Source organism: Coloeus monedula, assembly GCF_965178545.1.
Source record: "Coloeus monedula genome assembly, chromosome: 3".
Classification (NCBI taxonomy): domain Eukaryota; kingdom Metazoa; phylum Chordata; class Aves; order Passeriformes; family Corvidae; genus Coloeus; species Coloeus monedula.
This window is the reverse complement of record NC_138783.1, coordinates 29,513,263-29,532,336: the sequence shown is the minus strand read 5'-3', so window position 1 is coordinate 29,532,336 and position 19,074 is coordinate 29,513,263. Positions and strand designations below refer to the sequence as shown.

Here is a 19,074-nt window from a genome sequence, read left to right as displayed (position 1 = left end):
ATCATTACAGGACTCAGATAAAGGAAATACATTTGTCCAAACTGATGCAAGATCCTGGGAAAGAGAAACCTGGTAAGACCATGGACTGACAGAGATAAAACTTCCCATGAGCATAAAACATGAAGTTTCTGAGCTTAGTCCTTTTACATTTCAGTCATGGGTTTGATCCCCTGTATGAGCCATTCACTTATGAGTTGGACTTGATGATCCTTGTGGGTCCCTTCCAACTCAGAATACTCTGTGATTCTGTGATCTCACACAGCTTCATGGTGGAGTCACCATTTCTACCCTCTTCCCAAGTATCTCCTGCCAGTGAGGTGTTTCTGGACTGGCACACCTAGGACTGGGAACATCAACTTCTCAGTTGCTGGGTGGCCAGGAGAGTGTTTGGTGAAGGGCTGTGCATCATCTAGTCTTTGCATCTGTAATCGATATTCAGAGACAGGCTGCTGGCTTATGATGTTCCTGTGCAGGAGTCTTCAAAGTGGGGTGCATGCACCCCTGGGGCTGTGCACAACGATGCACAGAGGTGTGGGGTGGAAGCATTAGAACTTTAGTGTTATACATATATAATTATCAGCTACTAAATGTACATATACTGGGTGCATGTGTTTAAAAATACTTTACTGATAGGGGTGTACAATGAAATATTTTTGGAGAACACTGTTCTAGTACTGTCAAAAAGTATTTCACATGGGGTTTCTTATATTTTGCTATAACATCCAGTGTCCAACAATGTCCAATTCTGCAGAGCCTTCATGTACTCTCTGACTTCTTCACTATCCTGCAGCAGTTCTGGTTTTTGTTAATTTTTGGGGGGCGAAGAAGGAAAGTTATGACTTCTTTCAGAGTGCCTGAGCTCAGGAACCGGGTAGGGATTCTGGATGATTGTGGCCAGAGGCACTGAGGGAATAAATAGTAAGCAAAGAGCATGATACTAGGGAGGAGGGTAGGAAAATCCTAAGAACGGGGTCCCACATGGAGCCAGATGTGGTTATAAAGCCTCAGCCTTTGAGGTGGAAAACAGACTGTGTCCCAGTAATCTTCAGCAAATGGCTGGACCAGAAAGAAAGGGCTTTGAAAGGACATGGTGGGGGGGAGATCAGATTTGAAAGGATTTATTTAATCCATCTCATCCAGCACATGATCTGCAAGAGAGCAGCCTGAAGAACCTTCCCTGGAGGGTCTGTGTACCCCAAACTTCTATGAACTGGGCCACTTCTGGGAAATTTTAACATCTCCAAACCTAGAAGCTGACTCTTTGCTATAAGAATATGGGATGGAGAGTTAGGAAAACAAAAGGAAGACAAAGAAAGACTGGGAAAAGTGTAAAAGTGGTGACGTAGAAAGTCAGATGGTCTGAAAAACTCGGGAAGAAGTTTAGAGGTGGAAGCCAGCAAGGCTGGCACAGTGAAATAGAATGGATGAGGAAGAGGAACTTTAACCAAACAAGCAGACAAGCTTGAAATTCTAGAAATAGAATTAGACTGGACTGGTTGGGGATGAGAGTTGTGAAAGGAGCAGCATGGGTCAGAATGGGCAAGGGGTGACAAGCCTGAGGAGGAAGGATTTCTCTAAGAATTTTCTGCAAAGATTTGGCCCTGGAGAAACTTCCTGTACTCATGTAGACTACTGAAAGGAACTGGTCTGAGGTGCCTTAAATCTCCTAAGACTAAAGAGCCATCTGATGTTCACAGTCACCACTGATTTGGATACAGTCCTAGTCCAGACCTTATGCCCTAAGCCTACATGTAGGCCTGAAAATGGGTTGTCAGTGCTTTCCTCGTGTTGCAACAGGCATTTTTCTCTATCATTTGGGACAGGGAAGCCCACCTTTGCCTGATGCTTGTTTCATTACATTAGTTTCCAAATCCAGCACAAACCTCTGCTAAGCCAGTACTTACTGTTCCCGGTTTATGTTTAAGACTCTTCAGTAGGAATCATTTCCTTATTCCTTTGGTTCTCGTCCATGTGTGCAGCGTACCTCAGCCCTTTCCTCATTGTCATAACTCTGCTACGGTCTCTTTTACCCTTAGGGAGATCTCACAGTTTTCACAAGGCTCACTGGTAGGCTGGGCTGACAGGGGGGAGGCTGCCACAGCTCCAGACCCCCTGGCCCAGCTGGTAGTATGAATGAGAATGTCTCCCCAGTTGACATACAGATAAATACCAAGCATACATACATGGATACACAGCTGAACACACAGATCAACACAGATGCACCTACAGAAACAGCACCAAGGGCCTCATCTTTTGCCCCTCTTTGGCTGGGGTCCATAGTGGGAAATAAGGGTTCTAGGCAAGGGTTCAATAGTGGGAAATACATGTATACATAGGCACAGTGAGCAAGCTTTCCATACGTTTCCATGCTTAGACACTGAGTCCTGTGGCTGGCACTGGACCCCAGTCAGCACATGTGCCGGCCCTTAGACCTCTGAGATCCCAGGTCCTGCAGCCCCACTTCAATTGCCTTTATGTCCACACACACACCTCTCACACATCTCCCTCTCCAGTAAATGCCTGGGACTCCCCTGCTCCCTACAGTTGCAACCTCTCACTGTTCTTGCCATTAGAGACACACACCTAGAGCCCAGGTCACCTCACTTACTTGGCAGATAGTCTGGCTTCACGTTCACCAGTGATCACACACTCACACACCCTCCCTCGCCCAGCTGCCAGCATGGTGAGCACATGGCCCTTCTTGCCTGGGCCCTACTCCAGTGTCTGCTGCTTAAGTTCACTCACTTTGGTCTCTCCAGCTGCTGGTGCCTGTGGTCTGACTCCAGTTCCTAGCCCTTAGATGTCCAGACAAAAAACACATGCACACAGAACAGACGGTTTCTCCCTCAGGTAAATACTTAGACATGGAACTTAGTAAGACATGGATACACTGAGCTAAGCCAGTACAAAGCATAGCCAGACAAGCATACTCAGCATCCTGTTTATCTGTGAGTGGCCCCTTTTATAACTGTATTCCTCCACTTTTCTGCATCTGTTCTTCCCCAAATACAGTAGTTCAGGGTCTTACTTGGGAAGCTTGACCATACCTGTCTTTATCTTGGTACTTTTTTGTTTTCTCTTCTTTCATCTTTGATCTTAAAAGAAAATAGACTGAAAGAATTAGACATTCTGAACTGAAAAATGAAAGGGTTGTCAATTTAGCTACATTTCAAAAGGCAGTAACATAGTAAGCAATTCCTGAGAGACACACTAGAGGTCCTGAGTTACATCTTCCAGGTACATCCTTCCTTTGGAGAGTCTTCAATCATCTTTTGTTTCCTGAGACAGAAAAGTTACTCTGAATAAAAATCTTCATCCTGGAATGAGTAATAAATTCTAACATATGTGATTAGAGAAGAAGATGTAGCCCAAATGCACTGAAATGATTTTGCCTTGTCTCAGAGTTCTTACACAGCATCATCTTAGTATTAATTCTCACAGTCTCCACAATCTGTTTCATTTCCCATCAAATCTCCAAAGCAGTTTCTCCCTCCAGGACTTAATGTCTGATTACTACTGGAAAAAAAGGCTTTAAACAGGTTTGGCATGACAGACAATAATCAAACTAAAAATCCTTTGCTGTCTCTGTGCAAAAGGCATGCATTTTGGGACATTGATCAAAGCAGGAGTGTCTTATGGAATTGTCTAAACAGGGTCCATGGAAGTGTCTAACAGTGTCCCATCCTAGCAGTAAGGTGAAAGGGCAAAAGATCAATAAAATCAAATGAAGAACAAGTAAAATCAAAATAAACCTTCCATAAAAAGAAGAAAAGATTGTGAGGAGTAAAAGCCAAAAATCTGCATCAAAGGATAATTGGTGTCAAAACATAAAAGAATATGGAAGGATATTAAATTTATTCAAATTTATTTGCTAACTGATGTATTGATTTTGAAAAAAAAAAACCAAAGAAAAATGTAAAAATTATGGAAGGTAATTAAAAAACCAAAAAGGTCCATATCACCTGCAATTCCTTGACAAGTCACTGAAACTGTAATGTCTCCAGCACAGGGCTCAGCCTCACTTCAGCACAGGTAAGGAATAATTTCTCCTGAGAAAAGCCACAGCGGCAAGAAATGGCCAAAACCATACTTCTTAGATGCAAAGTGTCCACGACACTGGAGATCATACAAAATTTTTATACACCATATAAAATGCATTTTCGTTCTTGACTGAGAAGAAGCTATAGCTTCTCAGGTAGTTTCTGCTAACTCGCTTATAAAGACGGATTTAAAAAGTGAGATAGGGAACATTCACTACCAAGTTTTTGAGATTCCCACTGCTCTGAATCATGCAGGATTCAGGAACTCAGCCTTAGTCCCAAAGAAAGTACAACATTGCCAGGCTCACAGACAGAACATGCCTTTTATATAAATATCTAGAAGCCAAGGGAAGATATAAATCTCTCTAGAGCATCAGGCAAATATGGGAGAGGGGATATCAACAAAATGTGAAGAAAAAGAGAAAACCTCAGAAGTATCCCTCAGTTTTTGGAAGATGGAATATCAGGATTACTGAAGGTCATTGAAATTAAATGTGTGTGTTTCATTAAAAGAACTAGGGAGAAAAGAAGCTGTTGCAATGATAGAAGCTTTTTGAATCTTACATAATCAGAAAAGAATGGAGAGGTCTATATATAGAACTGTATAGAATAGAATAGAATACATTCTATATATAGAATAGGCTAACTATGATGTATCTGGCAGGCTAGAAAAAAACAAGAGTGTTCATGAGGTTTATGTTTAACTACAGTTTTTACTTTCAGAAAAAATGGCTGGCAAAGATGTCTTGTTTTTTGTAAAAGTGACTTAGAGCTCCCAGAAAGATTAAATGTCTGGGAATATGCATCCCTGGCTGGAAAACTGAAGAAATTACGGTATGATTAAACACGAATTTTGTGCCTTTGCTGTCTTGATCTATCATCTTTGTTTCTGACTAGCAAGTTCTGAGTTGTGAGGTACCATGCTCCACATATTAAGAACAACTCTTCAGAATGAAAGAATACAGATGTACTTTTGCTGGAAAGCCTTCTGCAAAGATGGCCCAAGTTATATCCACTGATGTAAATGAGTCAAAAAATCATTTATGAATCCACTGATCCCAGGTTCCTGTCTGACCTCCATCACCCAGACCTTCTCAGTCATGGAATGACAGCTCAGCATTCAGCCAGCAACATACTGGTCTGCAGGAAATTCCGCATTTTTGCCAGGAGCTCAGAATACTGCCTGTCTTGTGGAAAGGCTAAAGCAGAACTTGGAGCCACCTGAATATGTAGCTTTGCTTTGAATGGCTCACCAAAGAAAGTATCAAAACTGGACAGTCCCTTCTCTCTTCTCCACCCAGGCTTGACAGACAAATCAGAGCAAGGGGAGGGGCATCAGTGTCTCTTACCTCACAGTGAGTAGGAACACATTGCCCTGGGACAGCTGGAGAGCCATGCTGGCTGTTTTGCTTGCTCTTTTACCTGGTGAGAGACAGCAGATCCATCTGCAGCATGGCTCTCACCCAGGCCATGCAGGGCTAATGTTAGGTAGAGGACCCCTCTGGCCATCATCTGTACTCCTACTCCTCACTCTCTCTTGTTATCTCTTTCTAATGCAGGTGTTGGGATCGGAACCTACATTGCACAGTGGCCAGAAAAAATCCTTAAAAGAGCTGGAGACTCTGTGACCATCTTCTGTTACCAGAATTACAGTAACCTTGCCTATGTGTTCTGGTACCAGCAGCCTCCAATAAATGGTTTGAAGTTAGTTGTCAGCAGTAGTACATGGAGTCATAACTCTTACGAGGATGGTTACAGTGAGGCCAAGTTTGAAGTTAACAGAGAGAGTACTGAATACACTCTGATGACAATCAAGAATCTGACACCCAAGGATGAAGCCACGTATTTCTGTGCTGCGAGTGATCACACGGTGTAGCGAGGGGGTTGTGCACTAAGATAAAATCCCCACCTTCTCTGAGTGAGAGATGGAGTCTTTGAAAAATGTGAGACAGTCAGGAGAGGGGCAGAGGAAGAGCAGAAAGAAGACTAGGAAGAAATTGGGGGAATAGATGCAGTATGTTTTGAAGGGGCGACAGAGCAGTGCAGCAGCCTGTCTTAAAAAAAAAAAAAATTATAAAATCAGATCCCTCCTTCCACCATCATTTCTTTTCAGTGCACAGATATGCCCTGAAAAAGAGTTGTTGCTTAACTTTAGCAGGTTGTGGTCAAAAGCACTGAATATTTATGGAAAGCTTCCTAGTGTCTCTAAAACAAATCTATAAATCTCAGGGAGTCTCTGTAGTATAGCTGGCTTCTTTGTAGCTGCTTCTTCTGTAAACGCCAAAGAATCCAGGACTGGTATAACTGATACAATCGCTACTTTCCTGTGAAATTCTTCCACTAAAAGGATATCACTGTTAGAAAATATGTCCCTAAATGTTTCTTCTTAGATGTTATAGTTTTTCCTTGTCTGAAGTCTTATGCAGAATAGCCTCCAAAGCCCAAAAAGCCTCCTATGAAAGACTTGGAAATAAAAATCTAGGATCTGTGTCCCCTTTGTTCTCTCACTCACATTTATTTGAATTAATGGCCTGCAATTTCCTTTTGAAAGGCTACAATGAAACATTAAGGTGGGACAAGACTGGTCTCTGCTGGCATGTCTTGGAAATTGCCTTTTGAACATGACCTGAGGAGCTGATAGCACCACATACTCCTCAAAAACTAATAGAGGGGTGACTTCCTTCTTTTTAAATGAAAGACATCTCATGGAAGAGAGTCTGTTAGTGACAGTAAGGACATTAATGGAGCTCTAGACTGGAGATGAAGACAGAATAATCTTAAATGAATTTTAGTACAATGGATTAAGACCCTGAATAAATTGTGTTGAGATGAGAGGCAGACTAAGACTGAGGCAGGAAAATAATATTCCACTATTAGTTTTATTATTTGGCAGTGACAGCCAAAAAAATCCTAAATGTATTTTTGGAAAGAATTCAATATATACAAACAAATGTTCGATATAAACAGACATAATTAGTGACTTAAGTACTCAGTTTCCTGTTGTAGAAGAGAGGACAACCTAGGGCATTCCGAGATGACCTGTCCAATACCTTGTGTTCTGTAGTCCTATCTCTTGATCCTACATGTTACAGCTTAGTCTATGTTTATTGTTCCCTTCTCTGGGACACTAAGAGCTCTCCCCAGCTAAACAGGCTGTATCAGAAGTTATGGCTTCTTCTGTGAAATCTGAAAATAATAGAAAAAAAAAAAATCTGTGATTTTCCTAGTAGAATGACCTCGTTTTGAAGGATTTTGTCCTGTGCTTTACAGTCTATTTTTCATATCAAGACCAATATGAAAAACATGTTTACTGCAGGTACTTGGTTAGGTTGGTAACTATGTGTTGACACTTTGTGAGAGAAGACTGGGCCTCTTATGCTTAAGGGAGGGAGATAAAAGTAGCCCGTTACCTGTTCCCATCAGTTCCCATCCCTTCAGACAGTCTGCAGAAGGAAGGCTTGCTCTTACTCCTAGATGAAGCCTTTTCATAGGAGAGTCACAAGCCCTGGGAGGACGCTCTCAAGCAAGACCAAGCTACCAAGACAGACACCAGCCTGTAGTAAGCAATTTACCCACATTGCAAACCAGTTGCTGTGGGCTTGAAGTTGGTTTGTCATCCTAGGGGCAGAAGAGAGAAAGAGTGGAAAGGAAAGCAGCATGAACACAGCCAGGACGCTACCAAGTGAAAAATTACTGCATTTAAAGCCAAGCAAGAAAAGAAAAACAAGTGTTAGCTTTTTGAGTATAAGCAAAAAATCTTGAGATTATAAATTGAGGGATAATGGATACACTAAGAGGTAATTGGACTATCACATAGAAATGGCAATGGCAAAGGAAGGATGTGGTCTGTGGTTCTCTCATGGTTTAGCCCCAGGCAGGATCAAGCCCCACTCAGCTGCTCGCTCACTTCCCACCAGCAGGACTGGGGAGAGAATTGCAAAAGCACAAGTGAGCAACTCGTGGCTTGAGGTAAAGGCAGTTTAAGAGGCAAAGCAAAAACTGTGCACAGAGGCAAAGCAAAACAAGGAATTCATTCACCACGTCCCATGGGCGGGCAGGTGTTCAGCCATTCCCAGGATGGCAGGGCCCCATCACACGTCACGGTGACTTGGGAAGACAAACACCATCCCTCCAAATGTCCCTCTCTTCCCTCTTCCTCCCCCTTCTCACCCATTTCACATACTGAGAATGATGCCACAGGATATGGAATACCCCGTGGATCAGTTGGGATCAGCTGTCCCTGCTGTCCCTCCTGCCAAGTTCTCATGCACCACCAGCCTCCTTGCCAGCACGCTGGTATGAGAAGCAGAAAAGCCCTTGAGTGCTGTGCAAGCATTGCAGCAATAACAAAAACATTTCTATCGTGTCAACAGTGTTTGCAGAACAAGGCCAAAACACAACCCCACCATAGCCACTGTGAAGGAAATTAGGTCTACCACAGTCTGCCTGAACCAGCAGAGGGTCTCATGGCAATCCTTCCTGGTTGACAAAAACAGGGGGTGGAGCCATGGGTGGGATTGTTTTTGTAGGAGGCTGTATCATTGTGGGGACAGGGGGATCCACGATGATACATTTGCCAGGAAGGCTTTACAAAAACCCAGAGGTGCATGAGCCTTGTGGCACAGCATGTGAAGGCAGCTGCAGAGCATCCTGCAGCAGAGCAGACGTGCTCTGCCTTGGTTTCTCTTAACAGACCTTGTATGCTGGGACTTACTTTCATCACCTGAGAACTGCCCTCTCTGGGAAGCAAGCTAGGAAATTCTGGGATATTGAAATTAATTTTCAGCAAACCACATTGACTGCAGATGCACCTAAAGCCCATCAGAGCATGCAAAGCAGGAATTAGTTTTCTGAATAATTTTTCCTGATTCACCAATGTTTGCTACAGATGACAAAAAGGTTCTTTCTTAATTTGGTACAAGTGTTACAAGAAGAATTCTACACATGTAGCAGGTATCTCTGAGAGACACTACATAAAATGTGTTGGGGTTTTCTCTCTTAAATAAGCTTCCAGTATCTGCTGACTGCCTCATGCCTGTGAGAACAAAGGTTGCCTCTAATCCTTGTCCCTACTGTCTCACTGCAGTTCTTCCTAATGGATATCAAGGGTTTGTCTGGGACCAGTCAACAGATTCTTCTGGGCTCTCCTTGTGTGGATTGTTTTAACCTATATAGAAAATTGAATGGGATCCTGAAAGACTGTTCAAGACAGCTGGCCTGCCATGGAAGGGAAAACAAAGGGATTTGTTTTAGTTCACTGCCAAAGGCAAATCACCTGAATTCGATTATGAAATCCACAAAGCAAGTATCATTAGATTATTAACTTCACAAGTTACAGAAACAAAAGGCTTCACAACGCTTGGAATACAAGACTGACAGTGAGGAAGTTCTAGTTGCAGAGGAGTTCTATTTCTAGACAGTGACAACCTTTGGGTATGTCTGCTTGTTTTTGAGATGTGCAAAATGAGAATAGCAGGTAAAATCAGTAACATGACATAGAGATTGGAGAAAGATGGCAAAAAGAACTTGGGGTCAAATGTAGAAAAAGTAAACAAATCTGGGAAATGCTTTTATGAATTCTACAGATTATACAATTGATTTCAAGCTGGTTTTCTGTCAAACCCCTTCAGACAGAGACTTGAGTGATGTGTGGAATTCCAAGTGCAGAAATGATTTCTTAAGCTTTTGCTCCTAGTAAGCCAGCTGCAGTGTATCCCTTCTCTTAGCTTATGATACATCACTTTGTCACTGTGTATAATTCTGGTTTGTCTTTCGGCAGTGGCACAAAAATTACAGTAATGGGTAAGAAATTTCTGTTTTCTCTTGCAATTCACTTCAAATGCTATGTCTTCCCATTCGAGAACTTCATTATTATCCTCCCTTTGATCATTAAACTGGCATTCTCCTGGTGTGCTAGCCACCCTGTCTACTTCAGAGAATAGAATAAGTTGAGTCCTCACACACCTTTCATTTTGAAGAACTGAATGAATGCATTTTCAGTAAAGAAAAAGCTGCCCATAGAAAGAATTAGGATAAGGAGTGGCATAAATAACGTATGCATGACATAAAAAAATGTTTTGTTAATGAGTCAACATGCAAAAATTCTCCAAAAGTATATCCTCTATAATGCTGGTTCTGCTGGGGCTACGGATGATTAAGGACAAGTCAGTGAAAAGCTCTCTATCTGTCTGCAAAGAACTGACTTACAGTTCCACTTTGAAGGGGTCTAGAAAACAAAATGAAGATGACACAAGCCTAAATTACCTTGGATCTTCCCAGAGTAAGTTACAGCATGTGTTATCTCAGATAACTGGGAAAACAAGTGTGCTAGCATTTTTGGTTGATAAAACAGAAAGCACAAATAAATACTCAGCTATATAATAGGCAATACTAAAATCTCTCTGCAGCTGTTTAAGTGCTTGTTGTTATAGAAAGTAGCTCTCCACAGCAGACCCACTTTCTTTTCACTAAACAGGCTCACCAGGATGGTGATAAAAAGATCATTAAGGACAATGGCCTTACCATTTCAGAATAGTTGCTAAACAGCCACTGAAAACCATAAAAAAGAATGTGTGATTCGTTTCAAAGAAAAGGAGCTCTCAGGGAATGTTTCTTTCTGAGCCACATTGATGGATTTGGACTGTCCAAATCTGGGGGAAAACAGGACTACTGCTGAGATGCTGATAACTGACAGTGATCTCTTCTTCTCCTTGCGTTGCTCCTGGGAATTGATGCCTCAGATACTTGTACCACATTTGTGCCACTACAGAATAAATTGGTAACAAGTGGTAAAATTCAATCTCCATATGAAAAAAATCAGGGATCAGCACATTTTTTTGATATCCAGTATTTACCTGAGGTGCCTGAGCTGATGAAAATGAAAACACTGATCCTTCATTGACCATAGTAATTTATGCAGCTAAACTGAATAATGATCACCAAGAGAACACAGGCAATAAAAGCAGAGACTTCCTTCCAGGGAAAGAGAAAGGGGGCAAGTTTAGGAACTTCCACAAAGAGCAGAATGGACCAGGACACCGTGGTATCTATAAAAATTATTTTGCAAGAAAAAAATAGGCATTTTTTTTACAAATTAAGAATATTCATAATGTTGAAAAAAATTAAAAGGAAATGTGGTTATTTAGCTGAGAATAAGAAATTACTCAGTCTGCACATGGGAAATATTTTCTAATATTCTAATGTGACCTAACCTAGATAAATATCTAAATATCTAACCTAGATAAATAGGTAAATATCCTCTAAAGAAATGGTGGAAGCTCCAGCAAGTGATTCACCTAAGCCTGAAGCAAAAGGGCTCTGGACAGGGGATTTCTGATGTTGATCTCACCTGTTCAGACACACAGATTTGCTGGTGTTCCCTTACAGACCTGTTTTTTAGGAGACCTGAGATAAATGTACGCTGTGTTTTTCCTCTTGCTGGTACCACATGAGGGGAGGGTTAGTCCACAGGCTTGGCTCAAAGGACTGGGAGTAGAGGAGAGGTTTTTCTGCAGCTGCAAAATGGTGTGAATAATAAAAGGCCGTCCTTTGGCAGTGGGACAAAACTTACGGTCATGGGTAAGTCCAAAGTCAGATCTCTGTGATCTATGTGATACTGGTTTAGGGGACAAGAACATTCTTAATTAAAAGCTGAATAATGATGATTTTTCATACAGCCATGAGAGCAGGATTAATGCTTTACTGGTTGCTTATTAAATGAGATGTGCTATTACAGAAGTGTAGGATTTGGAGGCACAAATGTTGAGGTCCTTGTGTCTGCAGCCTTTGTCTTTCATTTCTGGGAACTTCACAAAGGGAGAAGGGAATAAATAATTTTGTTTCCTCCCATTCTCCAAGAAAATACCATAGAGGTTGGGAATGAAAAACGCTTCTCTGGTCTGCAGGTTTTTGCAGTTCATCTGCGTAATGATCCAAAGCAGCATTTTGGAGGTAGAGTCTGGATTCTCCGGGGTGCTGAATCAGACAGGGAAAGAGTAATCTTGCTGGCACTTTGCTTGCCTCTCCATAGATGGTTGGCAGGCTGTCTAAAGTTGCTTTGGGGTGCTTGCTTCTGCTAACAATCCTTCTCACAACTTCTACTGCTCAGCAAGGACTGTATTCTTTTTCTCTCAGCATACTTTTCTCCCGTATTCTTTTTCCTTGTCCCCATTTGCTTTCTCTTTCTTCTCCACCCCAGCAAAGGATTTAACATCACCTATATCAAGGCAGGTTGGAATCACAGGGCAAAGTAACCTTTTCCATCTGCTACTGCCCCATCTGATAGCAAACTGTAGAAATACTCAGTGGTGCCTGATCCTTTAAACAGTACCATTTTAAGGAACAGTGTGGCTGGCAGGAAGAGCATAATGACACTGTGCGTTATAGCCTGACTTTGTACAGCTGTGCAAACCTGCAGCTTAACTTTGGAGTTGGCACTGTGCTCAGAGTTATAGGTAAGGAGCTGTTCTTAACCCAAGTGTTCCGTGAGGAGAACACTTGAAAATTTCCCTTGCATTAATGATATGTAGCATATACACAGATGATTTTAAAATAGAAGTAGCAGGGAAAGATAACAAGAAATTATGAAACTGACCTTGCCATGATGGGAATGGAGGAACTGTGGTACTTTTTCTCTCAGCTGGGTGAAAACTGTATGACAGGGAATGCATGAGTTTATGCATGGAAGTGATCAAGCTTTGTGTCAGTGTCTACCATGAGCAGTGTGGAAGACCAAAACAAAATGGGCTGCTGATCAGACTTTTCCTTCCAGTTCTTGCTTTTAGCAGTCTCCTTATTCCATTTCAAGCATGCTCATTTTCTGGTTTTCTTTGTCTTTCCAGTAGTTTCAGTAGTTTTATCATTCTCTCTTTCTGTCTCCCTTTTTCACCTACCTTCCCCTCCTTTTTTTTTTTTGTTTGTTTGTTTCTTTCTTTCTTTAGTCTTTTAAACCTCTCCTTTTCTTTTGTGTCTTCCTATCTGTTTCCATCTCTTCACTCATTAGCTGTTTAGGCTAGGAGCAGAAGAATCTGTCAGAAATACTTCTGAATAGGAAAAGAAATCATAATGCCAAGTACTAGAAGGGAGAAGTAGAAGCGATCAAACTCTCTTTGTACCCACTGGAAGGAAAGCAGAGCAGTGCTAAACCTTCTAGGCAGTCCTCTCTATTAACATCTAGGTCATCTAAAGTCTGTACAAGCCCACACAGAGGCAGCCCAGGGATCTTTGCAGAGTGAGCACTGGTGGTCACGATTAAGGCAACATTTGAATGTAAACATGAGGGCTTAGGGGACAAGATCCATGCAAGATATTAATTTCTGCTAATTCTGCTAGCTCTCTTCCTCTGCAAAGGAGAGAGTGATCAGGAAGAACAGCTACAATTTATAGTGCCTTCATACACAAAAACCAACCTGGAGTAATAATTTTCTCTTTGGCTCCATAATTTTCTCTGCGTTTCTTTTTCCAGCGGCACTCTACAGATCTCATGGGTTTCTCATGCTAGATGAGCAAAAAAGGCACTCTAAAATAGTATATGGAAAAAGCCCTGGCTTTTAGGGTCACTGCTTGGCTTCTGAGTAATTTCTCATTGCTGTCTTGTACATCCTTTTGACTGAAGTCTGTTCTCATGAGTCTTACAAGTAGGTATTAATCACTTTAAGGCAGGGAACAACTGTTGGTTTGTGAGTGTATAGAATCCTGCATCAGTGGGATGAGATTTGGGAGAGTGGGTAGCCTAGGATCAAGGCTTCTTGTACCTAGGATCACCTAAATAATAAATTACATAAAGAGATGTTTAATATTCTTAGAAGTGGATTGCACGTTAAGATAAAAGGCAAAACCTGTCCCTGGCAGATTCATGTTACCTGCTTCAAGTGTTCTTGACTTCAGACAGTGAGAAAGATCAGCTCTTTCCTTCCTTCCTTCCAAGTCATCTCTTAGATGGGGGGCCAAGTAGGGTATCCCGTGACAGTATAATTCTGAACGCTGCAATGACCACCACGTCTTAACTCCATCTCCAGGAATGTACCTCAGCCTACTGAAGAGACTCCCATCTGTTAATACAGTATTGCAAATACAGGCCTTACAGCAAAACTGGGGACGTTTCTGCCCACCTGTTTGCTCAGCTCCTTTCCAGCTGTCTATTCTTCCGACAGAGGCAATACAAGAAATTCTTAGGCTTGTGCATTTCTGTGGCCAGACCCTTTATGTTTCTGTGTAACGAGGGAAAACAAATGCTTCCAGTGTCCTGGTGTCTGATATCCAATAGACATTAACTGTCCAATAGACAGCTGCTAAAAGGCCAGGTCTTTCAGGAGTAACAGGGCACAAACTCAGGACCATTTTCAGGGGTTTCTGATTGCATAGAGTGATGGAGGCTCTGGGCCATGTTGCTCTGTGTTTCAGGGAAGAACGATGAAATCATACCTCCAGCTGTGGCCATCTTTTCCCCATCAAAGCAGGAGATCCAGCAGAAGAGCAAGGCCACACTGGTGTGCCTGGCCTCTGGTTTCTACCCTGACCACCTGACTCTGGTCTGGAGGGTGAATGGTGTGAAAAGGACCGAAGGGGTGGGGACAGATGAGTCCTCCACACGGAATGGGAGTACCTACTCACTGACCAGCCGACTGAGGATGCCAGCCTGGGAATGGTTCAACCCTTTGAATCGCTTTGAGTGTGTTGCCAATTTTTTTCAGAATGGAACAACGCAATCAGCGCAAAAATTTATCTATGGCGATGCTGGTGAGTAAAGAAAGACCCCCCCCCCCCCCCCCCCCCCGCCATGCTGTACAAGATGGAAATCACTAATCAAAAGAGCATGTGTTATGATATGAAACACATCTATATAGAGCTTCCATGCAGGGTGTTGTTATGCAGAAATACATGTCGAAATATGTCGGTATTAGCATATGTCTCTTCACATTCCTGGGCCTTTGTACCTACATTGCCATTAAACATCTCTAGTTTCCTCAGGCTTTCCACTGACAAATCTCTGTAGTATAGTAAGTTGTACAGTATAATAAAACACTTAATAATGTAAAATGAATGAGGCAGTGTTTTGTAAACGGAAATTTCTAAAATCTGTATTCTGTTTGCTTTGAAGAGAAGCATGACTTTCAGTTCATTTTTGTCTTTCAGGTTGTGCACTCACAGAAGGTACGTGCGGCTTCTCACATAAAGAGAATTTTGCCTCTTCTCTCAGGCAAATATCAGTGTGCATTTTAATTCCAGCTTTACTGACACTAAGTACAACGGGCAGGAGATATCTGCTGTATGAATAGCTTCTACTTTCTCATCTAAGTGATTTGTATGTGACATTAAAGAAGAAAAAAAAAGAGAAGCAAATTCTTTGGGAGGGCTGTTTGTGCATATTGTATCTAGCTCTGATTTAGGGTTTAGCTCTTCCACATGATTCCATTTTGAAAAATCAGAAGAAATCATGGAATCTTCCTGTAGACTGTAATTTCCTCTTTATCACCTCCTCCGCTCCTAGACACTGACTTCTGTTGGGAATATTCTTGCTCAGCCATGAAAGAAATGATCCCTACTTATCCAAGTGATTTTGACATCAAGATTCAGGATATGACATTCTGAAAATTTCTTGGTGTCAAACTCAGAACACTTCCCGTGACAAGCCACATGCCCCTCCACACTGGTGTCACGTATGGAGGAGATCCATATTGCAAATTACATTTTTCTCCTCTTTGTATACATATTTGCACACTCCTGTTTGTCACCCACTTCTTTAAGGCTTCAGGAATCTTAAGGCTGAACCAAGACTGAGCTGGTATCTCAACAGTACGGCAACCCCTTAAGAGTGAAAAATCAACAAGAATAAAAGCTCTAGAAGCCAAGTTATTCTGGGCTTTGTAAAACTTCCTTGAGCAGCACTCATAAGGCCACTGACAATAATGAGACAAAATAAAAAATTGGTGTCTTTTGATGCAGCCTATTCTGCATTCCTAACAGGAATGTTCAGATGAACAGCCCAGTTTATCAGTAGGTGTGGCAACACCGCACTTTGCTAGCATAAAGCCAATCTCTGTCTTTCCTGGACTTGCTTTCTCTTTTGGTTCTTTGAGTCCCTATGTTCTGTCCCATCCCCTGCTCTCTGGTGTCAACAGAGCCACTCATTCGGCTCTGGTTCCTTTATGTTGCTTAGCTAAAGATTTCAAGGGTTCACATTTGATAAAAGCTCCATTAGATCCAGCATCTCGTGATGACGATGATGATAATTGAATACACAAATGGTGCTTGACTTGCAGAGTCGTACTTGCGGTATGGAAATTCTCTGAAGCTCACTTACCTCATCCTCTGTGGCAAAGCCTTGGTCTATGCAGTTTTGGTGAGCGGTCTGGTGTGGACAGCCAAGGTAAGTCCGAGTGCCCCTGGAAGGCTGGGCTTCCTCACTAGTCAAGGAACAGTGGATGCAGGCTAAACCTGCTCTCAGAGGTGTGGTTGTTCTGCATGGGCTCTGGCAGGCTTTGTGCAGCCTGGCTTGAAAAATCACAAGTGATGGGTTTTCTATTACTGTTTTTCCAGGACTCAAATAAAATCAGTGCCATCTAGCAGAGAAATTCCTTCTCACAATCCTCTTTAAATACGTGAAAAAGATGAGAATTAAGGCGAAATTCTCCAGAAAGTAAATAAGGGAAATATCAGATATATCATGCTTTTCCGTAACCATTGTAAAGGGGCTTACGCCTGCAGTGAAAGTAATAAGCAGTTTTTTTGAGGTGATACAGGGGATAAATCTGATCAAACCTTTACAAGGACTTACAAAAACCAGTGGGATCAATCTGAACAAATGGGATAAATTGAACTAACTGCTGGGAAATGCTTTTTATTAGTAAGTTTTTTCTATGGCTAAAAGATATACCCAGTGAGAGCAGCAAAAGCCTCAGCACTTGTAACTTTTACAAGCAGAACAGGGAGATGTATTTGAAAAGTGACCTGGTAGAGTTGAGGGCAAGGATGATGAGAGTCTCAGGTATAGTTTTGGTTCTTTTGCAAGGATATACTGGACGGGGTAGATTTCTCCTTTTCTGGATCATAGTCATAGAATCACAGAATGGTTTAGGTGAGAAGGAACCTTTAAAGGTCATCTAGCTCCACCTCCACCCTGAAACGGGCAGGGACATCTTTCGCTAGACCAGGTTGCTTGAGCCCCATGCAACCAAGCCTTAAACACTTCCAGGGATGGGGCATCCACAACTTCTCTGAGAAACCTGTTCCACTCTCTCACCTCTCTCACCTGAACAAATTTCTTCCTTTGATCTGAAGTTACCCCGTATTAGTTTAAAAGCAGTGCCCTTTGCCCTGTCGCTGCAGGCCCTGGTAAAACATCTCTGGTTTTCGTAAAAGCCACCCCGCCCCATTTAATGAAAGGCCTCAGGCAGGCCTCTCCAGAGGCTTCTCTTCTCCAGTCTGAAGAGGAGTTGTTGTCTCAGCCTGTCTTCATACACTGGAGCCCTATGGCTATTTTTGTGGGCCTCCTCTGGACCTGCTCTAACATGTGCATGTGTTTCTTGTGCCGGGCCTGCAGAGCTGGCCACAGAACTCCAGGTGCCGTGGTGGGGGTCACCTGAGAGCAGAGCAAAGGGGCAGAATCGCTTGCCCAGGCCTGCCAGCCCCACTGTTTTTGATGTAGGCCTGGATACGGTTGCCCATTTGGGCTGCAAGTACACAAGGCGGGCTGACCTACAACTTCCCATCCACCAGTATCCCAGATTCCTTCTCCACAGGGCTGCTCTAAAGCCATTCATCCCCCGGTCTGTACTGATCCTGGTGGTTGCAGTGTTCACGTGGGCCCAGTCTCTAAGTTTGTCCCGGTCCCTCTGGATGTCATCCCTTCCCTCAGACACATCAATGGCCACACAGCTTCATGTCATCTGTGAACTTGCTGAGGGTACACTTGATCCCAGTGTCAATGACACACTGATGAAAGTACTGAATGGTTTTGGTCCCAGTAGAGACCCTTGAGGGAAACCTTTTGTGACTGGTTACCACTTGAACATTGAGCCATTGCTGGTAAATCTTTGGGCAAGGTCACCTAGCCAATTCCTGTATTTGTTTCTGCTGTTTGGTGCTCCTTGATGTTGTTATTATCATTGTTATTTTATTATTCTCATTATTTTACTCCATTTTGTTTTCAATTAGACCGGTGTCAAGTTATCTAGAGAATAAATGAAGAGCCCTCTTCATCACATCAGCAGGAAGACAGCAAGTTCTCAATCTTTCCATAGCAAAGTGTCTCTGCTTCTAAGAACTTCTGCATATAGTTTTCCTGTGATTGTCTCTTGCCCTCCTGTTCTTCACTTTGTTGTAATCACTGCTGAATTTTCTCTGTACTTCCATATCATATTGTATCCTATTTTATTGTAACATCTCTTTAAAACTAGCACCTTTGTAATGCTCAGAGGCTGAGAACTCATTGAATTGATTTAGGAATAAAGTTTTAGCTCCTTTTCCCTTGAAAAAGCAGGAGTTGTTGTTGTTTTTTAATTTGGTCTTCACTAGTAATGACGTGCTACTATGCAATTTTCAGTGATGAATAGCATCTGAAGGAATTCCCATTAAAGATCATTCACTGATAATCCTTATAGGAATAACTTACCTGTCATGGGAACAGTAGAGACTCATCCAGTACTTACACTGTGTACCAACAAGTGGAGCAGGGCTGCAGGCTTTAGAGGCTTGCCCTCTCCAGGGGCTGATTTTGAGCCAAAATAGATGCATAATTCAAAGGTGATAGAGAAGGAAACAGAATTTCAGCCAGATGAGAAGTGACATCCTCTCACATCCTCTCAGGAGAGGCATGGCAGCTGCCTTTTCTCTCACCGTTATTTTTTCTTCAGGTGAGCTTGGTGATGGCACCAGACTCACTGTGGAAATGAAGAAAAATTTGGTGGATAGATTAAAAGTCACCTGACATTTAATGCATTGTTTCAAAAGAATTTGATGACAAATTTGAGAGGAATATGGGATACCTCTTTATAAGTCGTTAAAGAGAAAAGCTGTATCTTAGTGCTAGAGGACA

The 19,074-nt window shown here is 42.3% G+C and overlaps 2 gene segments (V, D, J or C); both read left to right on the top strand.

The window, feature by feature from the left end:
- The first annotated feature begins 978 nt into the window (after window positions 1–978).
- LOC309570772 (T cell receptor beta variable 20-1-like) lies at window positions 979–5,916 on the top strand. The segment is given in 2 exons: window positions 979–1,090; window positions 5,600–5,916.
- A 3,897-nt stretch (window positions 5,917–9,813) lies between these two features.
- LOC309570963 (T cell receptor beta constant 2-like) lies at window positions 9,814–18,403 on the top strand. The segment is given in 5 exons: window positions 9,814–9,842; window positions 14,442–14,777; window positions 15,174–15,191; window positions 16,301–16,407; window positions 18,195–18,403.
- The last annotated feature ends 671 nt before the right edge of the window (window positions 18,404–19,074 follow it).